This window comes from Dasypus novemcinctus, chromosome 1 (genome assembly GCF_030445035.2).
Source record: "Dasypus novemcinctus isolate mDasNov1 chromosome 1, mDasNov1.1.hap2, whole genome shotgun sequence".
Lineage (NCBI taxonomy): Eukaryota > Metazoa > Chordata > Mammalia > Cingulata > Dasypodidae > Dasypus > Dasypus novemcinctus.
Genome location: NC_080673.1, coordinates 112,732,498 through 112,747,945, shown reverse-complemented (window position 1 = coordinate 112,747,945; position 15,448 = coordinate 112,732,498). Strand labels below are relative to the sequence as shown.

Genomic DNA, 15,448 nt, shown 5'->3' with positions numbered 1-15,448 from the left:
TTGATTTGGTGATAGCTTCAGTAAATTTCTGGAAAAAATTGGTGCCTAAACTCAGATATGTGAGATATCTTCTTCAGAAATTGACTCTAAGAAAAGAATATAAAGTACGCATAAAGCAGTGAGACCACATTCCATATGCCACATGGTTTAATATCATTACTTTGTCATCTTATAAGTTACTTTTAAAGATTTAGTCAAAAATGCAGAATGAGATTTATTAATATATGCAAAATTCAGTTTTATAATAAAGTTGCTAGCTAAATAATTTAATGCATTTTTATGTGGTAAAAACAGTTTAACTGGTAGCAGCTGCTTCCAAAATAGTTTTCTACTTATTCAGACTTCAATTACCTGTTGACTTGAGAAGTAATTATAATTTTGTCCTAACTCTATGTAACATGTGGTGTTTACATTATTTTTAAGAGCTCCTTGAGGGAGGAAAAGTATAGAAAAAATATCAATAAGCAGTGATTTAAGGAACCAATGGAAAACATCTGCCAAGATTTTGATAGTTGGTAGGATATTAACTATTGTTAAAGTATTTGAATTTGTCTGATTAGATTCATGATTTATAATTTGTATTTCAATTGTTTTCTTGTTATTTGCCATCATTACATAATATATTCGAGTAATCTGTTTTCTAAATTGAAGTTTGCATGTTTTTATTCTGATCATAGAATTCATTTTAAGTTATTTATTACTTTATATGAATAGTTTTTAAAATTAAAAATATAGGACAGAAAATGTGTTTTAGAACAAAATGAAAAATTATATAATCATCCAAAATTCTAAGTATGGGCATGTGTAATTGAAAAATGGACCATGCTCCAAAAGTTTGTTCAGAAGTCATATGTTTGGAATGTTGCCTTTGTAAAATACCAACTCTTTTAAAAATCCATGGGTTATCTAAAAGTTAACTATAATACAGACTGTAATTTATTGAGACCTTAAAATGGACTAGACACACTTTAAAATGTTTCACTATACTTTTTTCAATAACCTTGTGTTACCGGATTTTTTCCAGGTTCTTGGCTAAACTACAAGAAATGAATTTCAAGAGCAAGCAAGGTTAGTCAGGCCAGTAATTTATTAAGGAGTGGAGAGAAGAGAAATGGGAGAAAATAACAGATTAAGGGTCCCAGGTAGAGGGGAAGGGGCTAAAAAGTGATAAAGAGGGCTGATTTACAGACTACAATTCCTCATTACAGATTACAAATGCCCAGGTTACTTGCATACTATTCCAGGCCGGGGAGGAAGAAGGCAAGAACAGTGGGCTGGTTTGGCCTTTGTGCTTGCTTTTGAACCACTAATTATTCCTCCCCTTTGCTAATGGCAGGGGCGAAGTGCCAGCCAGCCGTTTGCTGTTTTGATTGATTACCCTACCTATCAATCCCCTGGAAAGGGCTAATGATAAGGCCCCTGGAGAATATCTGGCGCTTCTTCTGGCTTCCAGAGGAAATCTCATTCTGAATGGAGTTTCTTGCAAAGTTCTTCCAGAAGCCATCTTGTGGGACATCAATGGCCATGTGCTTAATGGCAGAGAAATCCTTAACTCACCCAGCCAAAATTCTTTGTCTGGTGTTAGATGGGCATTTGGCCAGGGCAGAGGGGAGATTCCTCAGCAATCAGTCAGACTCAACATGACCCCAGTCCCAGGTTTCAGCACCAAATGTTGGAGAAAAAGTGGTGTGCTCATGGGACCTGGAGATTGAATGCAGGCAGAAAGTTTATTGGGAAGCTCTCCCAATGGAGGGGGTCTGAAGAATACACTTCATCTCCCTCCACTGGCATGGCAGTGGTCTGAAGAGAGACTTCAACCCACTTCTGGAAAGGGGAGATTTGAATTTATACAGTACATTTCTAGGTGGGGAAATGATAGTAGGAGGGGGGTTGAGGGTCTGAGTGAGGGTCAGGGGCCAATAGGAAGCCTTAAAAGTGAAAATGTTCCCTTGTATGGCTAGAGGGTAGTGGGTTAGGTAGTTATATTTTCTTGGAATGCTGAAGGAGCAGGTGTTCCTTTGATCTGCAGGAAGTGAAGGTCTCTATTTTTCTTTACTCCCTGTTTCCATGTGGTTTCTTGTTCCACCTTTGTAGGCTTGTGGGAGGGGCTTGTCTTTCCTCAGTGCATGTCAGGGGAAACTGAGTCACAGCTTGTTAATTATTGCAAACCTAAAGAGAGGGAACCTCTAACAGTGACTTAAACCCTACTGGTTTTATTCTTACACATTCATAAATAAAAGAGTTCTTCATGTAGGCTGTCTGGAGTCAGCAGGGCTGCTCCAGGAAGTTGTCTGTGAACTTGATTCCTTTTATCATTCTCCTCTGATTTTTTTGGCAACAGCTTCTGTGTTAAAGCCTACCTCATAGCCTAATACAGCAAGTGGAGTTCTAGCCTTCACATCATCTTTTCAGTTAGGAGTAGAGAGGAAGTGGGGAAGGAGAAAAGAATCTATAGCTGAGTTTGTTTAATGTAAGGAACCACACTGGAAACCCTACAGAGCATTTCTGCTTCTGTCTAACTGACCCAACCTCAAGGCAAAGAAGGCTGGGAAATGAAATATTTTGATTGGATGCATTGTGTCTCCACATGATATCAAGGTTGTGATACTAAGGAAGAAAGGAGAGTAGATATTGGTAGGCAAACAACAGTCTCTGCCCAACACATCAATTGTTTTGTAAAGAACTTATTCTTCTGTTATTGTGATATTGGCATCTGTTTATTTTTCCATATCTTCCTTATACCACTCCACCCACATAGAGAACATTAGTGTGCTCTCTCTATATTTGCCATCCCATCCAGCAGTGTCTTTCACACAGTATTCAGTAAAGGCTTATGAAATTTGAATTAAGATGACTCAAACTTATTAGCTTAGTTTCATTAGCACCTTATTCTGGCAGATGGTAAAAAGCTGGAGAAGCCTGTCTCTTGTTATGTTGACAGGTCTACAGATAATTAAAAACAAGAAAAATGAACACATTCTGTATAGAACAATGTTCTTACGTATGAATGGACTAAATTGCCTATGTAAATTTGAAGGAAAATACAACAAAGAACAGTCCTAAAGAGAACTATTAGCAATGCAAATACTGTTAACTGTGATTTGTATTAAAAAAAATAAACAAAAAGTGGGACCTCCTAAAGGAATTTGTGAATAAAAGAGCCTTAATGAAGTTAAACACAGGGGAAACAAGTGAAAAATATTTGCTCTTTTGACTCAATTATATGCAGGGCAGAATTTACATTTGTAAATTATATTTCCTGTTTTACTCAAAATGTTTTGATTTTATCTAAAAGCCAAGCTTTTGAAGTACTGAGGAAATTTTTTATATGATTTTTTTTTACTTTGATTCCCAATGCTAATATCTCCATCATTCCTATAACTTTAAAATAACTTTTCATTAATGTAACATTTGTCTCTAGTTAAACTCCTATAGACAGCAATATACATAAACTTTCAAAGTTTTGGAGGATGATTCCTGAAGAATGATATGCATTCAAATAATCAATTTAGATTTTTTTAATTGAAGTTAAGCTAGTAAGAAGTTCTTTTTCAGGGTGTTAGCTTTCAAGGTATCTATAGATTTATTTACACATTTTATGGCATTAATATCATAGGCCTCATTGTTACTAACAGCTTTATGTCATAATACCAAATATCTTCCTTTAAAAAAAAAGAGGTATTTGAGATAAAAAGACACCCAACATTTTAATTTTTTAAATAATTTTCTTAAAATACTTGAAACAATATCAAAATTATGTTCCTGGTTCTTGTCATGTCAAATTATGACTGCTACAGGGCAAGAACTACATCCATATACTTTTTAATATATACCTCTAAAATTGCTCATAAATTACCTTGCATATTTTAGATTTGCATTAAGTACTTGTTGAATAAGTAGTACTTACTGTGTCATTAAGTAATTCTTGAAAATATAGTAGAACATTAGGTTAAAATGATGAAATAAGGACCACAGAGGATGTTTTTTCCATTGATATGAATATATTCTTTAAAGTAAAAATGAATTCATGAAAACCCAGGTTTGTAAAACATTAAATCATTTAAAGGTAATTTTTTTTTCACTCATCATAAATAATAATTTCCCTTTATTAAAAAAAAAACCTACCATGGTTTTTTTAAGATTTATTTACTTATCAACTACCCCCCCGCCCCCCCGCCGCCGCCCCCAGTTTCTTATTATTTCATCCCCACTTTTGAAGATTGAGTGAAAGATAATAAGGCCCTTGTTCCAATTAGTGTGCCAGGATCTTGGTCACTTGATCCACAGAAACAAGGGAGCCTCCAAGGAGGGTAAAGAATCAACATGAAGTTACTAGGGAACTTGTGGGCTGAGCTGCTGTCCCTGGCACTTGCTGGCCGGCAGCTCTCTTCGGCGTGCGGGTGAACCTGCCTTTACAAGGAGGCCCCAGGTCGCAAACCATATGGTAGATAGGAGCCCAACTGACTGAGCCACAACTGCTTCTCAGTAATAGATTTTTAATAATGTTACTGGATGGGAAGGCTACTAGAAAATTACATCCAGTTTTTCAGGTTGATGGGAATAGGAAGAACAGAAAAACAAGCAACAAGCTACCCCGGTAAAAGTGAGTTTATTTTATAAGCAAAACATGGGATTAAGATATGTTGGAAAATGTTTTATAACTAACTCTATGAAAATGAGGGAAAAAAAAAACCCAGTTTATAGTATTTGCCAATTTCTGTGGTATAAGTGCTCCCACCAGGGCCAATTTCAAGATAGTAAGTCAAGTCTTTGAACACCAACTTAACAAAAGATGAGCACAGCCAGTACTTGCAAACTGGTGCAAGGTGACACCAGCAGAGAACTCCCAGTGAACTGGAAAATTGTTTGTCATTTTAGTTTTATCACTGTGGTTTAGTATATGCAACCCTGAAGACCCAGTAGCCATCACATGTCTACCATGCTCTTGGCTCTTTGCTATTTTTCTTTATCTGCTTTTTCTGGTCTGCAATTGCTTAATTTCTTTTAATTTTCCTTCTTTTCTACCTGGTAAATTCTACTTAATGTTTGCTTCTGTTGTCAGAATTGCCGTTATGTCATATTTACTATTCACTGATGTCTGTCTGCTTCTCTCCAACCTAATGTCTACTCCCACATATATTTGAAATGTTCCATATTTAAACTTGTTGAGAGAAATTATTATGGATTTGGCAAGTAACTATCTAGTATAAAATGCTAAAGTTAGTGCCCTCCTTTAAAGTCTCTTCCTATGTTCCTCCCTGGGTAAGGTTTGAGCCTTACCCAGGTAGCTGCCTCCACCTACCTATCTCCTTGGCTGTGGCTATCACAACAGTATCACCTGGTAAGATAAATAAAGCTGATATGATAACTAAGAAATCTCTCAGACATGGATATGGAATGGTGAGTTCTCTGATCCTCACAGAAGTGTACAATTAGATGACCCGTATACTACTCAAGAGCAGGGAAGAGCATGTGCCACAATTTATAAAGCTTTGTGATGTCCATGTGTACATAGGTACAAAATATTATCGATATAATTTGATTGCATAGAATAGTTAGAATTTTTCCTATAAATTTGATCTCATGGTCATAACTGCAATTGATCTTTGCTAAAATGACCAGCTACTGGGTATAAATTTAAGACAAACAGAAAATCTGAATTCACACATGTTTGAAACAACTTGGAAAATTGCAACTATATATGCTTAAGTCCATGTAAATACTAAGTATTTCCAGATGTACGCATGTCTCTTCGCGGACAGAAAACCAGTATCTGTATTAACCAAATAGATTTATTTCTTTTTTTATAATTTCCTACACACTCACATACACCATAGATCAAGAACAAAATAATTTCACAAAATTTGCAAAAAGATTAGAATTTTTGCTAAAAGAAAAGCAAATATGTATAGTTAAAATAACTGTATGATACTACTAAAATGTAGTTTAAATTGAAAATTGTCTTTAAAAATTTCGTTGTAATATTGTGAAGGATTATAGATTAAATGTAATTATTTCCCTATGAAGCTTTTTAAATGTGGATCTTTAAAGATACTTTTACCAATGCTCCAAATAGAGATTAGCTTTTAAACAGTAATTTTTGGCAATTTAGAATAGGGCATGAAGAATATATAATGAATAAATGAATAAATGAAGTAATGTACACCATTTTGGTTTGAAAAGTGACTATAATTTCAATCAGCTAATTATTTTTAGAGTATAGTCAAGTTAAGATATTATGTTGACTTACAGTATGAATGCTGACTATACATACTTTTATTCTTTTTAATGATTAATTAATACAATTTTTTAAGATTTACTTTTATTTATTTCTCTCCCCTTCCACCCCAGCCCTGCCCCAGTTCTCTGTTCTCTGTGTCTATTCGCTGTGTGTTCTTCTGTGTCTGCTTGTATCCTTGTCAGCGGCACTGGGAATCTGTGTCTCTTTTTTTGTTGTTGTGGGTTGTCTTGCTGCATCAGTTCTCCGTGTGTGCAGCGCTACTCCTAGGCAGGCCAGACTTTCTTTCACACTGGGTGGCTCTCCTTACGGGGCGCACTCCTTACACGTGGAGCTCCCCTATGCAGGGGACACTGCTATGTGGCATGGCACTCCTTGCACTCATCAGCACTATACATGGGCCAGCTCCACACGGGTCAAGGAGGCCCTGGATTTGAACTGTGGACCTCCCTTGTGGTAGGCGATGCACTATCCATTGAGCCAAGTCCGCTTCCCAATACTACTATTAATAAGATCTTACCATTAACATCTAGGAAGGGCATGTTTGAGCTCATTTCTATTTTCCTGTCATATAAAATCTTCAATCTTCTTCAGTTATTTGAAGATGTATCTTGTCATGTTCAGTCCTTTACAACATTAGTAAAAAATGATAGTAATCACAGTTATAAAACTAAAATATTATCTATTAATGTTAAAAATAACAAAAAACAAGCTTAATATGACCTTTTCTAATTCATTTAAGATAGTTGTGGATACTCCTATAAGGTGTGTCCTGGGAACCACAGAGTCAGGGCATAATGGCAACTTTCAACAAATGACCCTGTGTCATTGCTATTCATAAACTAATTTAGTGATTAAAAATATAAGATCTAGAAATTGATCTATACAGAATCATTTCTCTATTTTTTTGTTATGTGCCTGTAGATAAGTCTGTTTATATGTGTGCTCATTTATGAATGAGTGTTATGTCTTGATGTTGCAAAAATAAATGAGGCACAGGGGACTCTGCCTTCATGCAACATTCTATCTTTTGGTGAATAAATACTCATGGTATAATAATACAGAAACAGAGAAAACTACAGGAGTAAGAGGAGGGAGTGCTCAATATATTTGAAGAATCAGAAAGTCTCCCAAGAAAAGTGTGGGTTAAGCTTACAATTGAAGGAAAAATAAAAATAAGCTGATGACCTGACTGTATGAAATGACCATAATAACATAATTTATGGGCTCTATAAAATTAAATTAGATGATACATGTGAAACCCCTCACACAGTCCCTGTCGCATGGTACACATGAATAAGTATTAGAGGCTGCTGTTGTTATTTCTGACAATAGTTGGACTGTGTTCCTACACACTATTCTAGTTCCTTACGATTTCACCTATGGTAGTAATTCCTAATTGTGCTTAAATTATTTGTTTTACATGATTGTCTGCTCAATAATGGTATGAACTCAATGAGACCAGCAATTTTATCCTTTTTATCTTTGTGTCTTCATCTGCACACACAGCTTGGAATTTAATAGGCACATGTTAAGTTTTTCTTTGATGAATGATTAAATGAATGGAGAAATTATGTCTTTCAGCCATCCTTATAGGGAAGTTAAGTGTTGTGACTAGGTACAGGGTCATTCTGTGAATAAATGTAATTATAGTTCTGATTTTTATAATTTGTCATTCATTATTCCACTGTCCAAGACCCAGTGTCTTCGAAAAGTAAATGTAAAGCAACATCAGCAGCAATGCACTGTTTGTCTGTTGGGAATGGAGAAGGGTATTTTATGACTCCTTATCTATAAGCATATCTCCAAATTAATTAGCTAAATATCTGAGGCAGAGCTTCCCTAAAAGAAGAACAGTTGATTTGGCATTGGATGTACATCACTGGTTTTCCTTCTGGTTCTTTGTAAGAAGAACAGGTTAGATCTAATGTGAATTTCAGATTCTTGTATTTAGCCAAGGTGAGAAGAGATGTTTCATACCAAGAGAAGCCAACAAAGCACCAACTGTTTTTTTTTTTCTTTCAGCCATTTAATACAGAGATAACCAACATGACTCCAAGTCATCAAGGAAAGATTAAATTATTATAAATTAACCATTCTAAAAGACTAGGGGATATAGAAGCATATGGAGAAAGTAATTTCAAAATCGACCTGCATATATAAAATAATTATCCCTTAAAGGGGTAAACTTTAGTTACATGAAATATTCACTTATGGATTCTCCCTAGTCTGAGTCATTAGCTGTGCTCATCCTGGACTTCAGTAGTCTCCCAAATGATGTCCAAATATCATCTCTTGCACCCCACCCTTAACCAAAACAAGTCTCTACAGAGAATTGTAGCCATATTTGTCATTTAAAATAAAAATCTGGTCATTTCTCTTACCTCTGTAAAAACTTTCATGGCTTTCCATGATAGCCCATAGGTAAAGGCCCCAATTCCTTTGTGTGATTTCACACTGAAAATAGCCTTATCACATTTGTGTGATACAAATAATACATGTTGCATGTAATAAGTTATAGCATAGCTCTAATATAGCATAGCTCATAATCTAAAGTGAACAGGTCCTTTTATTTTAAGGAGGTACCTGAAATTGAACCAGGGCCTATATATGGGATGTGGAAAGCAGGCTCTCAACCACTGAACTACACCTGCTCCCTTCTCTTTTTTTTAATTCGGAGAGTTTTTTATTCACAAAGTGCATTCTTAAATAGTTTCAAAAATAGCTGATAAACTAGTCACTAGAGGCTCAGAAATGATTAGAATGAACTGTAACTGTGAAAAACAATAACCTTTTAAGTTTAACTTATTTGGAAGAAGGGTTTTTGCAAATATGATTAAGTTAAGGGTCTTGAGATGAGGAGATTTTTCTGAATTATCTGGATGGATTCTAAAGGTAATCACAAGTATTTTTATGAGAGAAGAGGAAGCTTTGACACAGACAGAAGAGGAGGTGGCAAAGTGACCAAGGAGACAAGGCTGAGTAATGCAACTATAAGTCAAAGAACGCTGGTAGCTACCAGAAGCTGAAGGAAGCAAAGAACAGATTCTCCTCTAGAGCTTTCAGAAGGAATATAGACTTTCCAACACCTTGACTTTGATCCAGTGATACTGATTTCAGACATATGGCCTCCAGAACTGTGAGAGAATAAATTTCTGTTATTTTAAGCCACAGGAAACAAATGCATATATTTTCTATTAAAATAGAGTAATTAAATACTATAAGTATTCAAAATATTCTAAAATCTTCACATTCCTAAAATAACTATTTACTTACCCACTTGGTAGTTATTCTTTATGCATCCATTCCTCAGATGTGTGAATTATTTGCTGCTCAACTCAGTGGTATTTCTTTTATTATTTCGTATCTTTTATTTTGTGTTTTCACCTCTCTTTTTTTTCCTGTTCTGTGTTTTTTTTTCTGTGCTTTACTTGAATTTCAGGTCACCAATCAGATCTCAAAAGAGGCTATCTTCTTTTGTTTCCTTACAGAAGTTTGTATGTGTGTGTGTGTGTTGTTGTTGTTGTTTTGGTTAAAATATGTTATTTTGTTCCAGAAAGGCTGTAGTTAGTTTCAGCCTTCTTAATTAATTTATTTATTTTGATAGTTATTGTTTCCCACATTGTCACCTGTTCCTCCAGAAGTTCTATTTTAACAAAAAGCTGCCATTTATGGGTGTTTTGCTTCTTATTTCTTTCTCTGGCAATGGGTTCCATAGGTTGCTTTGTTACTTTCATTTGTCTTGGCATTGAGGCTTAGGTGCAACTGTTGGGGAACCTTCACTTAAGACAGCTTCATGGGTAGTAAGATGTAAAGTAGCAGTATACTAGTTTAGTCAGCTGGGAAGACCTGGGAGCAGAGCTGTTTTTTCCTGATGCTTTGTGTGTCTCACTGTGATTTATTGGGGTCAATGAATAAAATTCCACTTGTTTTAACATTCTTTAAATTGAGGTGATTTTAACTCCAAGTCTCCATCATTCCTTGATGGTAGAAACTATAACTCCAGTCATTAATGTGTTGTTCCCTTGGGCTTTGTAGATGTGCTAAGATTTTGCAAAGGATGTAGATCTTTGAATAGCCCTTCTAGTTACTGGTCATCGGTTCTCATGGTATCATGTGAGAAAATTATTTTCACAGGTAGCCATTTAGGTCCCACAGCTCTGATCATTATATGTCATTCTGGAGGAACAGGTAGTTTTGGAGAGAGTAGTCCCTCTGTCTTGGATCTAGTCTTCTAGGTCAAGAGCAAATAAGAGATCCATTTTCTTCTGAGTCTGTCATCTACACAAGTAATGCCAGGAACAAAAACTAAGTCTCCACTGCTCATGGGGCCAACATACCTCTGCTTCTAGGGTCTGCTCTAAAAATTTCTTCTTACCACCTCATTGTTTCTTAAATGTTTTCTTACTTTTCTATCCAGTATATCTATTCCAGTATCCCCAGCATTAACCTTTTAAGATATTTAAAATTTTGTAAACACAAAGGATTTTATAAAGATTCTGTTTTCACATTTCTTTTTCCTTTAATTCAAGCCTAAGTCCTTGTTTAAAATAAAAGCAAAGAGAAAAAATAAGTAGGGAGAAAATATATATTTCAATATTTCACTAAGTTATCCTGGCTAATTGGGTCATACTCCTTTGTAGTGTGCTTTCCCTACCACCTGATTCTTGCATTTCACAGCACCCAACATACTTCAAGGACTCATAGGAAGTCTGCTCTCCCATGTAGATTGTAAAAATAAATGCAGGCTGGCACATTGCCCAGTCCCTAGCTTACACTTAATACTTATTTATTTAATAAACAAATGAGCATTTCAAAAGATAAATATCTCCAAACAATGTATATGTCTGATTGTTGGTTTTAACAAGGATTCATTTTAACCAACAGAGTATTGTAAGTAGAAACATCATCCATGAAAATGTTCTTGGTATATATCTGCCTTGGAGAAAACCAATACTTGGGCTGTAAATATAAACATCATCATCACTAAGAGTTTGCATTTGAATATACTGAATATACTGATGAATTCTTCCTAGGTGTGCTATACCTACAGAGACAATTGCCACCCAGTGATGTTGGTTCCTGAGGTGTGTGGGCTGCATGGAGCGTAATGGAAAGACTTATTCGAACACAATATCAAGACCATTATGTTTTCACTTGGAAAAAATATTAATTTATCAAATCATTTGTTATTATTATTAAATTGCCTATTAAAATAAAAGTATAAAATTTTAAAATAATATATCTAAATTAACTTACACATCTTAAGCTGTTATAAGATATAGGCCATTTACAAGTATAGTGAAGAAAATGTCATTTAATTTGTGCCAAATTTTGGAAACTTTCTTTTTCTTGATTAGAAAATTAGTTAAAAATCCCTGATCCATGATTTCTTCAAAAGTCACTTGTAAGTTGGATATTAGGAGCAATTCATACTATTCCATGTATCTGTGTCACTTCTAAAGACTTTAGTGATTATATGTATTATTAACAAATATATTATTCTTACTATCTCATAAACTGACCAATAACTAGTTATAAAATAATTTCTATTTTTTCAGTGAGGTGTCTCACAGTTCTCTTCCTTTCACAGTAGGTAGCTTATTACCTTTTCCTTTTCCCAAACTAAGTTGAGAAAATATCATGGCAACCCTGTATGTTGGCAGCAGTCTCTGTAAAATGCCTCTATCCAAGTTTCTTTTCAATGAGGAAAATTATTCTTGGCAAATAAGTGACTAACTCAATGAACTCTCTGCTTTGTTCTTCATAGAGGAGTTCCTATATCAAACCTGTATTGGCTTGCTATGTAACAAACTGCAAGGCCTTTGAGAAACCTGTTTTTTAACAAAAATGGATTCTTAAAAAGGTTTTGGTCTCCATAAAGGATTCTGAAACTCTGTATAAAATCCTCATACATTTATTAGCAATACATACATATGCAGATTTTAAACATAGTGGGAGATAAAAATTTTTTCTCTCCTTCCTTAGGATACATCCTACTATTGCTTTCCTTTAAACATTTTTTGACTTTTGAACATCTGATATGTAGATATTTCACCCAAGGCTCCCTTCAGAACTTTGCTGTTTAAGAAATACACATGAAGATTTATTAGGATTGGTCTGTGCTCTTCTATATTAGTCTGGAATGCAGAGATTTGGAGGAGAACTGCCCTCCTTTCATTTTTCCGTTCATATGTCTTCTTTGCCAGTTAGTCTACTAGAGCCAGGGTTGGAAAATCAATTAAGCCTTGGCTTCTTCCCTCTAGGAAACTACAGTCCAACGAGAAAAAGTGGGACAGAAAAAACTCTACAGTTATAGGCTAACCTGATAAGAATTATAATAGGTTTTTAATTAAGTACAAAACTGGGTCATCTAAATTAGATCAAGAGATTGTAGATTTCCCAGATTGGGTAATATTTGAGTTGAAATTTGAAGGATGAGCCAGATATTTCTGGAATAGGAAAAGGTTATTCTAAGCAAAAAGACAGATGGCAGAAGTATGGAAGTAAGTATGACCTGTTTGAGGACCTATAAGTAGTTAACTACTGTTGGCTATATGAATTCCTGTGAGAAGTGGTGGTTAAAGCCAAAAGGGTAAGCAGAATGTTGAGGGTGTTATATAAATAAAAGGGAATATATATTATAAATTTTAATACAATAGCAAGCATAAACTTTTAGATCATGAATTGTTAGAAATTTGGGAACTAGAAGTAATATGCCAAAATCTGAACAAATCAATGAATCTCAATCAATTTACACATATTTCAGCATAACAGATGTATCTTTCTAGTACAGATGGATACTCTATATTAAAAAAAGCAATCTTGTACAAAGTTTTGTCCACATAATTTCCCCAGTTCATGGAAAATTTTTGTATAAGATTTTGATTTACAGTTCACATTTTCAGAATCATACCTATTAAGCAACATCAGGTACAACTAAGTTCAGAGAAGAGAAATATCCTAATACTCAAACAGAAATTATTCCATTTGCTTTATTTGAATATATTACTTATATATAATTAATATATTATACAAAGAATATGACACAAGTAGTAACACAATTACCTTGTCATTTACAGTAAATACCATTTGGCATTAATTTTTACACATAAATATATTTCACAGAAGTTATTTTTTGTTTTGATTGTTTTTAATTTTCTTGATTCCATCTCAGTGTTTAAACATTCTGGCAGTAACTTACATATATTTTCTCTCCATTTCATTGATATTGAAGTAGGGAGAATGTAACGATATCAGACATTTATGAGGTCTAAAAACCTTTAAGTTTTGTGCACTAGCGCTCATATGAGATGTGATCTATTCACTAGTTTAGGAGAGCAAAGCAATCCATCACTTCCTTAGCACTCTATTCAATTTAAGATGAATTGCCTGTCAAATGTGATTGTACTACTGAGCAAGTTTAATGGCATTTAGCCAAATAGGGACTGGTGCCTAGCTATCTCACAGATGTCCTGGTGTTTCATTCAAATTTGGAAAAATGCATATGATAGTCATTGCCTTGAAATCACAGTATTTGCCTAACAAGGCCTTCTGGATTGATTCCAGAGGAGAACACTTAAAGAAACATATGCAATAGATTCATTATTCTGCTTTTCTGTGTCCCACAGGTTTTTTAGGTGAAATAAACTATCTGAGAAGGATTTAGTGATACTGCAACCATTCATAGTTCTAAAATATGTTAAATGCAAAAATAGGACAAATAAGATACTGATTTTGATTCTCTGTATGAGATGCTACTATAACAAAAGCCTGAAAACTGGAGTGGGTTTGGATCTGGGCAGTGGATTTTGAGGAAAGTGTTAGTGAAAGCCTAAAGGGCCTTGAAGGAGCTGTTAATACATGCTTGATGGTCTTTGATGAGGCTGCAGGTTGAAGCTTCCAGGAAGTTAGATAAATGCTACTGGAAACTGGAGAAAAGGGAATCATTGTTATGCTGTATCAAAAGTTTAACAGCATTATGGTTTGAAGGAAGGTTGAAAGTGTAGAATGTGCACACTTAAGTGGGAGATTTTCTTAAGATTTCCAAGCAGAGTGTTGAAGATGCCACTTGGTTTGTTCTCATTGCTCATAATATAATGTAAGAGAAGAGAAATAAATTAAAGAAAAGACTGTTTAAAAAAAGAAGCCAGTATTTGTGATGACTTTTAAAGTTCTCAACCACGCTAGAAATCAAATGATGCTAAATTTAAGAAATGGCTCTGAGCAAAGATCAAATTCAGGGTCCTGCCTAGGAAATGTATTGTAAGGATGAAACCAAGAGTGTAACTATGAAATCTTTTGTGATGACTTCAAAAACTCAAAACTAGTTTATTAGAGTACTGTTCAGTCAGGCCTTTAAAGAGATTAAGGTCTTCTCAATCAAACATTATGATCTCTAGAAAGCTTCAGGGCATTATTGATATTTAGTCATAAAGACAAGGTGAGTAGGGCTTATCTCCAAAGATTTGTGGGTGTGGCTTTGTCTAATGATTAAATTCCTTGAAGATGCACAGGAGACCCACTAAGAGAATTATATATACGGAAATTTTACCAGCTAAGACAAAGTGATAGGTACAGAAATAATTCCAAATGGATAGAGAGCTTTGAATTCTCAGAATTTAACTGACCAGAAATAGGGATGACACAACTGCTCAGCAGACTTGGAGAGTAGAGTAGAGTCAGAGCTCAGAGGTAGGAATCAAGATCCATGGAGAATTATCCCAGACCTTAAGATTTTATAAGAAAGGACCAATAATTGCCCAATTGGATTTCAGAATTGCTATTTATCTACTCTTAATCAGTAATGTCTACAGCAGCTGTCCTATGACTGTTCCACCATCGTATGATGGGTGTTTTGGGGACTGATACCTATCCATCTATAGATCAAAAGGAATTGTATTCAAAGAGCTGTATTTATGGAACTCTACCTGAGGTACCCTTTCCACAGATGAATTGTCTTAGATGATGAGATCATGAACTTTGAGTGGAACCTACTGTAATGGGGTTAGACTTTTGGGGACCTTGGGAGTGGATGACGGCATTTTACATGTGAAAGAGATGTGAATCATTGGAGGCCAGAGAGGAGACTTTGATGGCCCTCAATTATCCCCACCTTCTGGTATTCAGGTCCTCATCTCATACCCTTTCTTGAAGTGAGTGATTTACTTATGGACTTGTTTCTAACAAATAGAATTCAGTAGAGTCGAT

The 15,448-nt window shown here is 35.0% G+C and overlaps 1 protein-coding gene across 10 annotated transcripts in view; it reads left to right on the top strand.

Moving 5' to 3' along the window:
• CCSER1 (coiled-coil serine rich protein 1) overlaps nt 1–15,448 on the top strand; it is a 1,483,327-nt gene that overhangs the window by 602,823 nt on the left and 865,056 nt on the right. The gene's annotated exons all lie outside the window — the stretch shown is intronic.